This window comes from Erinaceus europaeus, unplaced genomic scaffold, assembly GCF_950295315.1.
Source record: "Erinaceus europaeus unplaced genomic scaffold, mEriEur2.1 scaffold_435, whole genome shotgun sequence".
NCBI classification, from domain to species: domain Eukaryota; kingdom Metazoa; phylum Chordata; class Mammalia; order Eulipotyphla; family Erinaceidae; genus Erinaceus; species Erinaceus europaeus.
Genome location: NW_026647688.1, coordinates 16849 through 30544, shown reverse-complemented (window position 1 = coordinate 30544; position 13696 = coordinate 16849).

The following is a 13696-nucleotide window of genomic DNA, read 5'->3' as shown; positions in this document are numbered from 1 at the left end:
GCCTGGCCACAGAGTGCAGACTCCCCATTCCCTGTGTGGTTTCAGGGGTTGCACAAGGCAGCTCCTGGCCCTGGGGGCTCCGTCAGAAGTACTTGGCCTCCTCTTGCGATCTGGAGGCACTCCCTCCATGGGCAGGCAAGGTGTGATCATGCCCAGTGGGACACCAATGCCAGTCTTGCTGTCTGGGGACCAGGGATGGTGTCACGTATCAATTATATCCCCAGCTCATCCTCAGATTTGACAATTTGGGAACAGTAGCCATCAAAGACACAAGCCACCTACAAACAAACGCCAAAGAGGTGGGATCTGGGGGTGGGAGGAGATTAAGGTGAATTGTTTCAAACAGATGACATGAGACAGGCACGTTCAGGGTGGTGTGGTTGTAGGCAGTTTTATTTCAAATAGACATGACAGGCCGCTCTGTTTTGACAGGTGATGCAGTCTCAGATTTGTCCGACTTTGTAACTGTGTCTCCTGGCATGGGAAACCAGAACACTTCTGAGCGAGTCATGGCCATGTAGGCCCCAGCCAGAATGGGGGGGGGAGCACCCAGAGCCCTGTTTCCTGCCTGGAGACCATTTTATTCTCCCCTCCCCCCAGGCCTCAGTTTCTCTCCTGCAAAGCAGAGGTGGCTCTGTAAATCTCTGCTCCAGAAAACACATTTAAGAGTTCTGTGAGCACGCGCAGGCTAGCACACGGGCTGAGCACGTGGAGTCTGGGGAGCAGGGGAGCAGGGGAGCCGGGCAGCGTGAGCCAAGCCCAATGGGACTATAGCAGAAAGACTTTGAGCGGGGGCTTTCACAGCAACTGCAACCGCTTGGCACGCGTTGAGAGATCAAGTTCATAAACCAGTGTTGTTCTTGGCACTGGCTCTAGCCACACCTGTGATTCCTCTGAGCCCCCGGGAGCTGCCTTCACAGCAGGGGGTTAATTGAGAGTTCAGGCTGTGCTCCCTAATGACAGGTCTTTACCATGAAATTAAGACCAGCCTCTGCCTCCCAGAGCCAAGCTTGCAAAAACAAAACAAAACAAAACAAAAAAACCTGCAAGCCACATACCAATGAATGTAGAGCATACTGTGAGAAGACCCGCAATTCAGGTCCTGACTATTTAATTAATTGCTTCCCTGACTTCCCCTTTTTGCTGCTGTTTTGCAGAAACTTCTTGGTTAAGCCTGTAGGCCACTCCCTCCACTGCAAAACTCCATGGTCCTTTTACTGTCTCCCTGAAATCCCAAGGTGCCCACCTCCTCTGCTTTGTGACAGTGACAGAGTCTCCCCTTGATGAGACTGCGCACGTCACCAGGGAGAGCACGCCTCCCAGGACAGGACAAGTATCCACAGTATATCAGCTTCTGGGACCTGGGAGATGACACAGTGGATAAAACGGTGGGCTCTCAGACACGAAGTCATAAGTCCCATCCCCAACATCACAGGTGGCAGAGGGATGCTCTGGTTTTCTCACTCACAAGTAAACAGATCTTTTTAATATATATATATATATTCTATTATCTTTTTATTTATTGGATAGAGACAGTGGGAAATCAAAAAGGAAGGAGGGAGAGAGAGGGAGAGAGACACTTGAAGACCTGCTTCACCACTGGTAAAGCTTTTCCCCTACAGGTGGGGACTGGGGGGGGGTTGAACCCAGGTCCTTGCACACTGTAATGTGTGTACTTAACCAGGTGCACTACCACCCAGGACCCAAACAAATCTTTAAGGGGGTGAGGGTGCTGTTATTGTTGTGGGGGGGAGAGAGAGAAAGAAAGGGAAAAATGAACAACATCAGGTGGGGGAAGACAGCATAATGGTTATGCAAGGAGACTCATGCCTGAGGCTCCAAAATGCCAGGTTCAATCCCCCACACCAGCATAAGCCAGAGTTGACCAGTGCTCTGGTTAAAAAAAAAAAAAAAAAAAAAAAAAAGTCTTCAGTGAGGGAGCAGGTGATGACTGTTGTTTGGCCCAGAAATGTTTGCTTCATTTTATGCTGCTAGAAATGTGGGCTCGAATCCACCCTGCTTCCACCTTCCATGTTTAGGGCACTGAGAAGCTGTCATCTCTGTGACAGAATCCTATCACTGAGGCCAGGCTGCTGCTCACTGCCTGTCCCTGTCCTTGTCCCTGTGTAGGGACACTGTCCTTGTTTTGTTCTTAAACACAATTTTAAGAAAGGCTAGAGCCATAGTTAAGCTATGAAGTTTTAATTTTTCAATACTATGAAAATTAAATTTATGTAATTCTATATATATAACTTATTGTATTTCACAATTTAATAAAAAGAAGGTCTGGAGACTGCTATGCTGTGACATTTTGGGGGGCTGAGTCGGGGGAGTGGGAGTCAGAAAGAGGAGGGAGGTTCTGATGATTCTGTTCCTGTGACTGCACTCTGTTTGATGAGGTTAAAACTGGTCAGAGAGGAGGGGGCCGGCAGGTGGCTCACTGAGTAGAACACATACTACTGAACACGAGCCCCGGTCCCACCACAGGGAGCACCTGCAGGAAGGAAGCTTCATGAGCAGTGATGTACTATTTTTCTCTCTCTCTCTCTTAAAGAAAAGAAAATGCCGGAGGCCGGGTGGTGGCGCACCTGGCTGAGTGCACATGTTACAATGCGCAAGGACTCAGGTTCGAGCCCCCAGTCCCCATCTGCAGGGGGAAAGCTTCACAAGTGGTGAAGCAGTGCTGCAGGTGTCTCTCTGTCTCTCACCCTCTCTATCCTTCCCTCTCGATTTCTGACCGTCTCTATCCAATAAATAAATAAAGACAATAAAAAACATTTTTTTAAATGCCTCCAGGAGCAATGGAGTTGTACAGGCTATCCCAGCAATATCCCTGGTGGGGGGAAATGGTTGTTAAAACACACAATGGTACCTACTACAGAAGAAATGGCACCTTTAGAATAATAAGTGTGGTCAGGAGGAGGAAATACATCCAGCCACAGAAAGCCTTGGTGTGTGCTGGTTGCTGTCCATGGTGTGGATGTGGGGCTGCCAGGAGCAGAGCCAGTGACCTTCACCCAGGAGCCCCCAGCTGCTGTTCTAGTCCCTGTATTCCCCCTGCAGAAAGACAGGTGGAGCCTGCCAACACAGCTCACCTGGATACTGCACTGCTTTGCCATGTGCTTGACCCAGATTCCAGTCTGGTCCCAACTGTACTGAAGGAAGCCTCGGTGCTTTGGTGCCTCCCCCTTCTCTATCTAAAAGGAAAAGGGAAGAAGGATGTGAGGGAGAAAGGGAGGCAGGGAGAGAGGAAGAAAGGAAGGAAGAAAGAAAGGAAGGAAGGGAAAGAAAAGAAAGAAAGAAAGGAAGGAAGGAAGGAAGGAAGAAGGAAAGAAAGAAAGAAAGAAAGAAAGAAAGAAAGAAAGAAAGAAAGAAAGGAAGGAAGGAAGAAAGAAAAAGTGGAAGGGCCTCTTTTCACAGAGGTTAAACTGGGTTTGAGAGTGTGCGCGTGCACGTGTGTTTTGTTTGCCTCCAGGGTTATTGATGGGGCTTTGTGCCTGTACTATGAATCCACTGCTCCTGGAGAACATCTTTTTCCCCCATTGTTGTTGCTGCTGCTGTTATTGTTGGAAAGGACAGAAAGAAGTTGAGAAAGGAGGGGAAGACAGAGAGGGGAAGAGAAAGATAGACACCTGCACACCCGCTCTACCACTTGTGAAGCGACTCCCCTGCAGATGGGGAGCCAAGGGCTTAAAATGGGATCCTTGCACTTCCTGTGTTGGGGGAAAGCTTTGCAAGCTGTTAAGCAGTGCTGCAGGTGTCTCTCCGGGTCTTTCAAGCCTCACTCCCTGCTCAACAGAAGTGGTGAAGCCATGATAGAGGCAATAAATAAACAAATAAACCATTCACCTGAACAAAACAGGCGACTAATGATAAATGTTGGCATCTGATAATAAAGTCTTTCACTCATTTTTCAGTTGCAAGTTTAGAATGATATGTAGATAAAAAGAACTTTAAGGGAGTCGGGCTGTAGCGCAGCGGGTTAAGCGCAGGTAGCGCAAAGCACAAGGACCGGCAAAAGGATACCGGCTCCCCACCTGCAGGGGAGTCGCTTCACAAGCGGTGAAGCAGGTCTGCAGGTGTCTGTCTTTCTCTCCTCCTCTCTGTCTTTCCCTCCTCTCTCCATTTCTCTCTGTCCTATCCAACAACAACAACAACAATAATAACTACAACAATAAAACAACAAAGGCAACAAAAGGGAATAAATAAATAAAATAAATATTAAAAAAATAATAAATAAATAAATAAATAAAGAACTTTAAAACTGCAGCACATTAGAACTAGTAACAAGTAAACACATATTCCACTGTCCGGTTCCGTTTTGGAGGTGCCTGGAGGCTTTTGCTTGGCCAACAGAACAGTGAACATCAGGCAGACACTGTGTTAGCTGTGTCAGCTGTCATTCCTCTACGTTAGACCTTCCTCTGCAGGAAACGACCCAAACCCCCTTCTGATGGGAGCAGGGGCTCTTAAGTGCAGCCCCTCTTAATGTCCATGTGGTCTCTGAACTGCTATGGAGCCTGATAGCCAAGAGAACTGACTGTGTTCTAAGTTCACTTGAGTTCAGCCAAAAGCTCCTGATATAAGGCCCTTGGTCAATGTCGAATAAAGCAGAGATAGACGTGATCATATACACTCACACTAGCAAAATATAACTGACCTGAATAGAGCACCCACTCTGTCATGCACCAGATCCAGGTTTGAATCCAGCTCCTACACACCACATTGGGAAATGCTTCAGTGTGTGGTCTTTCCCTCTCTCCCTGTTTCTTTATGTCTTTGTCTCTTTCTTTATGAAAAATTCAGCCCAGTACAATGAAGCCCAGGCTCAAAGGGAAGATCACACACTGAGAGACTGAGAGTGGCGGGGTTCCTTCTCAAAGGGCAGTCATGAGACCTGGGAGGTGGCACAGTGGTTAGGAGGTTTGGACTTGAAGCATGACATCCTGAGATTGATCCCCAACATAGCATGTGCCAGAGTAATGCTCTGGTTCTTTTTTTTTTTCTTAATTATTTTTTTTGGTTTTAAAACATGTTTATTTACTAGAGAGAGAGGGGGAGAGAGAGAGAGAGAGAATATCAAAGTATTGCACTGGCTCCTGAAAAAACAGAGATAAACTCAGGACCTGTCTTGAGAGTCCAACCTTTTAGACACTGAGCCACCATCTGAGCCTCAGATACAAGGAACTGGCTTCACACACTGGAACAGTATGCAGCAATGAAAAGGAACAGATTGCTGCTACCTGCTTCATAAGAATGACTCTTGTGGGAATGCTCTGGTTTTCTCTCTCCTGCATTAAAAAATAAAACTTGTCTTAAAAAGTACAATCAGGAGGCCAGGAGGTAACACACCCAATTAAGCACACATAGTATTAAGCACTAGGATCCACAAAAGGATCTAGGTTCAAACCTCAGCTCCCCACTTGCAGAGGAGTCACTTCACAAGCGGTGAAGTAGGTTTGCAGATGTATTATCTTTCTCTCTCCTCCTCTATATACCCCTCCTCTCTCAGTTTCTCTCTGTCCTATTCAATGAAAATGGGGAAAAAAATGACCATGAGAAGCAGTTGTTGGGTAGTATGCCACCTCCCCCTGGCTTCTGCTTAACCATATGCCTATATAGGGATTTACTGATCCAAAGCTTTGGTCTATTTACATAAATCACTTTTACATTTACATAAAGCACTCCCTCCAGGGCATTGGTGGTTCAGTGATAGGATTCTCGCCTGTTCCGCCCCCTCCTTGTCACAGTCTGATTTTCACCAGTCACTTGTCTCTCCACCCTCTCTATATCACATCCTCTTTCCACCCTACTTGGAGAGTATAAAAACAGCTGCTCTTCTGATTAAAGACACTTGGAAATTGCTTTCCAGCTCTGAGAGTTCCAGAGTGTATCTCCTGCAGAAGTTAGTGTGGCACGAGTTCCTGATCCCTCTCCCACGCAGCAGCCTAGATCGGCTCCAGTTGAGTTCTCTCCAAGCCAGAGAGCACTAGCTCGGGAAGAAGTACCCTCAGGCTATCCCAGCATCTGGCGCCCGGAACAGGGACCCGTAAGCAGCAGATTTACAAGAGGACATCTTAGATAAGTACACACCTTTTGGGTATCTGCAATATTGTGTTAAGGCACTGTGATTTTTTTCTTTCTTATTGTTTTCCTGAGATCTCTCCACCATGGAAAATCTTTTCCAAATTCTGCATTCTTTTTCCAGTATACAATTTTTATATATCTAGGACATTTTTCTGGGGGCTTCACCTTATATCCTGTTGATCATCATAGCAGCTTTTAAGGGATATATAGGGCAACCTCTCAAAAGGCTTAAGGACCTAGAGGCTGAGGTCCAAGAGATAAAGGAAGTGATCATAGAACTTAACCAGCACCTTAAAAACAAGAAGAAGCAAAGGCCTGTCGTGATCTTGACCCACCCTAATTCCTCTGCATCTTGCCCTGAGGCCCCTATTTTGGCATCTTGCCCTGAGGCCCCTATTTTGGCAGACACGTGTCCAAATTCTCCTTTGGACTCCACAGCCACTTCTTCGGCCACCCCCGTTTTGGCAGACACGTGTCTGGAACCTCCTGCTGCCTCCACGGCTGCTTCTTCGCAGACACATGTCCGAATTCTCCTGTAGCCTCCAAAACCACTTCTTCGGCCACTTGTCCAGAAGCTTCCACTTCGGTGACTCCTCCTACCGCTACACACTTATCAGAGCAAGTCCACACATTTCCAGTCAATGTTGCCCCCAATAGACAAAAACCTCAGGCCTGGTATCCATATTCCGCCACAGACCTGAAGGAACTACGCCAGGCTACCAAGGATGACGGTGTTCATGCCCCATGGACCAGGTCCATTTTACAAGGCCTGCTTCAGAACCTTAATACCCCCCAAGATTGGAGATATGTGACTCGTGCTACACTCCCAGGCCCCCTCTTCCTGCAATGGGAGGCATTCTTTCGCAACGAATGTTTACAACAATCACGGAAAAATATTCAAAATCAGCCAGAGGGTAATTTTGATGCATTGTTTGGAACAGGCCAATTAGAAACAGGGATTCAACAGGCGGAAGCCAAGTTTCCACCGGGGTATTTTGATCAAGTACGCCTGTGTGCATTAAAAGCATGGGAGCGATTAACACCACCCATGGGAGCAGCCTCAGCCCCCATTCTCTCCCTGCAACAAGAACCTGATGAATCCCTCGCTAAATTCATTGCCAGGGTTCAGTCGAGTTTGGAAAGGAAGATTTATAATCCTGACGCTCGTTTTCTCCTCCTGCGATCCATAGTCTGGGATGGAATGCTTCAGCATTTTCGACAGGCCTGTATCACTCTTAAAAACGAACACCCAGATACTTGGATTCTAGCTACACAGGATCTCAGATCAAGCTCTTTTCAAGGACCTATGTTACAGGCCTATGCAGCTACCTTACATAAGCAAAAAGGGGCTTGCTTTCAGTGCGGTTGCCAAGGGCATTGGCGTAACCAATGTCCAGAAAATAGACCGCGACCCCGCCTCCAGTCAGGGCGACCCCACCTCCAGTCAGGGCAACCCCGCCTCCAGACAGGGAATCAGAGACCACGAATGCCTTGTCCCAGATGCCAGAAAGGATTTCACTGGAGGAGAGATTGTTGGTCAAGGTTCCATAGGAACGGCACGCCTCTGCCAAATGTAAACAGGGATTTAAACTAGGTGTGGGGCTTCCCTTAGCCCCGCCCACAAGAGGGAAGGAAGCAGGTTGCCCGCTTAGTGCTGTGCCCTTCTTCCACAAACAGAAGCCCAGCTTGGGACCCAATCCATCGCTACACCCACCACGCCAAGTAACAATAACAGAGGGTGAGCAGAAGGAGGAACCCGCAGTATGTGGGAACTTCCAGCATAGAAATAACCAGCTGGAGCAAGAGAACAGCTCGAATTCGGAGCCTGAGATTTTATGGACCACCCCGTTTTAGAAAGGGGTCACCCAACTATGACAGTAAAGATTGGTAATATTCCTTTTAAGTGTTTGATTGACACGGGAGCAGATAAGACAATATTAAGACAAGCAGAGGTTCCCCAGAGTTGGGAACTCCTCCCAGGACCACACTTACATGGTGTTGGAGGATTGACTCAGGCATTCCGCACACGAGATTCCCTTGTGTGGGAAGATCCAGAAGGGACTACCGGACGCTTTCAACCTTTAATAGCTGATATAAGCACCAATTTATTGGGAAGAGACTTGCTGGAATCTTTAGATGTAGTGATATCCTCAGACACCTCTGCAGGACACCACACTCACTCCTGTGAGACTGCTAGACCCAACCAGCACCCCCAATACTGACTGCCACTGTTCGTAACAGAACTCCCCACTTAGATTGGCTTTCTAATGAGCCTGTCTGGGTGGAACAGTGGCCTTTGCCTAGGGAGAAGCTAGAAATTTTAAAAGAACTCGTCCAAGAGCAGTTATCTTTGGGACACATTCGTCATTCTCGGAGCCCATGGAATACTCCAGTCTTTGTGATTAAAAAGTGCTCAGGAAAATGGCGCCTCCTCCAAGATCTTCGTGCAGTTAATTAAACCATGCAGGTTTGGGGCTCCCCCCAAAGGGGTTTGCCTCTTGCTTCTGCAATTCCCACAGGAATTCCAATCATAGCTATTGATATACAGGATTGTTTTTTCTCTATTCCCTTACAACCACAAGATTGTAAACGTTTTGCTTTCTCTGTTCCTTCTATTAATAATGCCAGCCCTGCTGATAGATTTAAATGGGTGGTACTGCCCCAGGGCATGGCTAATAGTCCTACTATTTGTCAAGAGGTTGTTAAATCTGCCCTTTTTCCATATATTCATAAGGGCCTTAAGGTTTTTCATTATATGGATTCATACTATGGGGAGAATTAGATACAGATCTCTCCGCCCTACGTGATTTTCTAATCCCTGCCTTAAAGAGAAGTGGACTTAATGTAGCTCCTGAGAAGATACAGCTAATACCTCCAATATCTTTCTTAGGGTCAGAGATTTCCCTCACGCAGATTCGTCCTTTAAAACCTTGTGTTACTTTTCCTTCTAATCTCACTCTTGCTTCTTTACAAAGTTTTCTTGGAAATTTGAATTGGCTTAGGCAGTATCTTTATCTGCCTATGAGCTGCCTGCAACCACTGTTCGATCTGTTAAAAGGAAACAAACAGCCCTCCTCAAAGCATATGTTAACCCCCGAAGCCTCCATGGCTCTGGAAAAAGTTAACCAGGCTCTCCAGGACATGCACCTCGTTTGGTTCTCCACCTCCTCTCCAGTAAATCTTCTAATCTTTAACTCCACCCTCATGGTAGTGGGGGCATTGTGGCAGAAACATGGCGTTCTCGAATGGCTTCATACGCCAGTAGGCGGAGCTCCAAGACTCCTTACCGAGATTGATGCCTTAGCATTTATGGTTCGCCAAGGAAGAAACAGATCGGTTCAGGTCTTAGGAAGGGAACCAGATTCAATCATTCTTCCCTTTTCTCTCACTGATACAGAATGGCTCATACGCCACCATTCTCGTTTTCCCATAAGTTTAATGGGTTTTCCAGGACAATTAGATAATCATTTTCCCTCTAATAATTTGATAGCTTCTTTACCTCTGTTGCCTCTACTAGTACCTAAACTTTTCTCTCGAGATCCCATAGCCTCTGCTCCTACAGTGTTCACTGATGGTGGAAAAAAGGGAGCTGCTGCCCTTATATATTATCCAGACCAGCAATACCCCAAACCTCTCTTCACTGAACTTCCTGATAATTCCCCTCAGTACAAAGAACTTTATGCTGTTTTCCTTGCATTAAAAGCTGTACCAGAATCCTTCAACCTTTTTTCTGACAGTGTGTATACTGTTAACTTACTTCCATGGCTTGCTCGATCTTATGTAAGAATTGATGACAACCCACTTTCTCCTCTTTTAATTCAAATTGCCTCTATGCTCTGTTCTCGAACCCATCCACTGTATGTTCAGCACCTACGTTCCCACAGCCCTCTTCCTGGTCCCCTGTCCGAAGGGAATGCTGCAGCCGACCACCTTGCCTCCACAGGAATTCTCCTAGCCTCTGTCTCTAATCCTGCTGACTTTCATTCCCTAACCCATGTTAATCTTAAAGGTCTTCGAGCTCGATTTCCTGATATTCCTCTGCCACAGTTAAAACGTATTCTTGCTACATGTTCCTCCTGTGCAGGTCTAATCAAAACACCTGCTTTTCAGACTCGGGGTTAATCCTCGAGGTTTAAAAGCCAACGCTCTTTGGCAAATTGATGTTACCCACATACCTAACTTTGGCAAACAAAAATATGTGTTCGTCTCAATTGATACCTTCTCTAAGTTTATGTGGGCTACAGCTCAGACTGGAGAAAACTCAAAAAAACTTATAAGCCATATGCTCTCCTGTTTTGCTGTAATGGGCTTACCTCTTCAACTTAAAACGGATAATGGACCTGCTTTTACCAGCAAACAATTTAAAGATTTTTGTTCCCTCTGGAACATTACTCATACTACAGGCATTCCATATAATCCACAGGGACAAGGCATTGTTGAGAGGGCCCATCAAACTCTTAAGGCTCAATTAAATAAAGAAAAAGGGGAAATGTACCCCCCTAATATCCAGCTGGCAAAAGCCTTAACTACATTAAATCTCTTTAATATTTACAAAAACTCAGACCAAGCTCCTATAATTGGCAAACACCACCCACCCTCCCAGCTATTAAAGTCAAATGGAAAGACCCACTTGATAAAATTTGGAAAGGACCTGACCCCCTGTTGACTATGGGGAGGGGTTTCGCATGTATTTTTCCACAAAATTACTCCAAGCCTGTTTGGGTTCCTGCCCGCCATGTCCGGCAATACCCACATGATGGCGCTGATATCCCTGAAGAACAAGAAACACTGAAAGAAGACTGGATGCAAGAGGACTGGCTGCAGGATGCACCCCAGGATCCATAATACAGCATGGCAGAATCAAAACAAAAAAAAAAAATATGATTCACAGAACTCTTCCCCCCCCCCGAATGAATGTCTTATGCTATGACTGGCCTGTTGTGTTTTGTGAGTGAGTGAGTGAGGTAAAAAAAAAAATTGAGTAAGTTGAGTGACCAAAATTTTTGTATGACCCATTGTGCTCAGAGTACCCTGAAAGTTAACTGACTTTATATAAAACGGCTGGACGCAGCCATGGTTTCTGGAGACGTCCAGAAACAGTCCAAAAATTGTTCATTCCCCCTTTTGATTTCTTTTTTAAGTCTTGATATCAATATGAAATGTTTAGTCTTAAACTGTGTGAGTAAAGATGGTTCAACTATGACATTAGATCTAAATTCACATTTGAAATGATATGTCTTATTTACAAGTCTTTCTTCTCCTGTGTGTTATAAACTATATGTTTAATATGCGTGTTTCAAGTTTGGTAAACATTAACTTAACAGTTAAATTGTAACTTCAAAGCTACATTTTTACGAGAAGAGGTAAAATCAATTCATTTAAGTAACTGAGTGTTTAAAGTAAAACTCTAAATATTCAATGTGACAATTCATCATCTCCTAAGTTAAAATACAAATCCTCTATACAGGACATTTTTGGAGGGCCCCCAAAAATGTCCTGTAAGCTATCTTGTGGAAATTAATCCACAACAAATTTGGCATCAATTCGATATTGTAAATGTACCAAAAAAAAAATTGTCACTAAAATGTGTTAACTCTAGTAGCCTGAGTTTGCTTAAAAACCCAATGTAAAAATAGTTAAGAATCAATATATGTGACTTAAATTCGGTATGAAAATTTTGCTATATAAAGACTGCTACATGAGGTCACATAAGATGACCTTTACACGAAATTATAAAGATACCTAAACCAATTATAATCATTGAGTTATCAATTGTAGTAAACTTCTAATTTGTTACAAAGTTTTTTCATAAGTAATTGACTACAGCTATGACAAGCCTTCGCATAAAGAAGCATCTGCTCATATAGAATCCCCAGAAATCCATCTTGGACCCCTGACCTCTGACATCACCCACAATTACAGCCATCCCCCGAAACCCATGATGTGACCTGACACGATCTGGAGAACCTGATTCACAGACTCCAAAGGACAAGACTTTCCTACTGCTTTTCAACCATCGGTGTCTACTCTTCCTGCTTCTGTTTCGCCCACCATGTTTTGGCGGTTCCAGGTCACTCTCTACAGAGAAGAAAAAGTTCCAGTGGCCGTCCTCCTCCATCAAGATAGACGTGTGGCATTTATTTCCTGGCCGTTGACATTGGACTGATGCTTCTATAGAACTTGCTGGACACTCCTTTTATACTGCTGGACTTCTTGAAGAATGACTGTAGCAGTTCATAGAACTTTCCACCAGCTGACTCGGGATTTTGCAATGCCAGATCACCCCTCTAGCCCCTCGGCTTATCAGGCCCCCACTCCTCCACCCATCAGGCTCACTCTGTCTCTTGCTACTCTTACTTATCCCTCCCTGTCTTGTGCTAGTTCTTTTTGAAGACACTTACACACTATCATTCTGCTTTCTTCCCAACAGGTTTCTGTTCACCCCTACACTGCTATTCCCCTGACAGAGATGAAGCCTTTTACAGACATTGACCCAGTTATATATGGCCATTAATTAAGAGGAAGATGTTGGGGAATTGTGTGAGGATATGGTTGAGCTTGGAAAGGCTTGAGCCTGAGGGGTGTGTCAATCCTGTTAGTCTCTCTCTCCACGGAGAGGTTGAGCAAGGAGGAACAGTAGAACCCCAAAAAAGGTGTGCCTCTTATCAGTCTCCCTGCCTCACAAAGTGCCCCGCACTCCTGATACTATGGCAAATAGTTAAAAAGAAAGGGGGAGATGTTGGGTAGTATGCCACCTCCCCCTGGCTTCTGCTTAACCATATGCCTATATAGGGATTTACTGATCCAAAGCTTTGGTCTATTTACATAAATCACTTTTACATTTACATAAAGCACTCCCTCCAGGGCATTGGTGGTTCAGTGATAGGATTCTCGCCTGTTCCACCCCCTCCTTGTCACAGTCTGATTTTCACCAGTCACTTGTCTCTCCACCCTCTCTATATCACATCCTCTTTCCACCCTACTTGGAGAGTATAAAAACAGCTGCTCTTCTGATTAAAGACACTTGGAAATTGCTTTCCGGCTCTGAGAGTTCCAGAGTGTATCTCCTGCGGAAGTTAGTGCGGCACGAGTTCCTGATCCCTCTCCCACGCAGCAGCCTAGATCGGCTCCAGTTGAGTTCTCTCCAAGCCAGAGAGCACTAGCTCGGGAAGAAGTACCCTCAGGCTATCCCGGCAAGCAGTGAATTTGTAGTTCTGGCACAGAGCCACAGCAATAACCCCAGAAGCGAGGGGAGAAAAGTACAATCATAAGTCAGGTGGTGGTGAACTCTGTGGAGAGCCCCAAGTCTCCACCTTCAGGGGAGGAAGCTTCACAAGCAGTGAAGCAGTACTGCAGGTGTTTTTCTCTCTTCATCTCTATTTCTCATTCCCTTCTCAATTTCTCTGTCCTGTCAAATAAATAAATATTAAAAAAAGAAAAGTCACAGGGGGCTGAACGGTGCTGCACACAGTTAAGCACACATATTACAGAGCAAAAGACCTTAGATGAAGCTCCTGCAGATGAGGAAACTTCACAAGCAAAGAAGCAATGCTGCAGGTGTCTCTCTTTGTCTTTCCCTATCTCCCCACTCCTCTCTCCATTTCTCTCT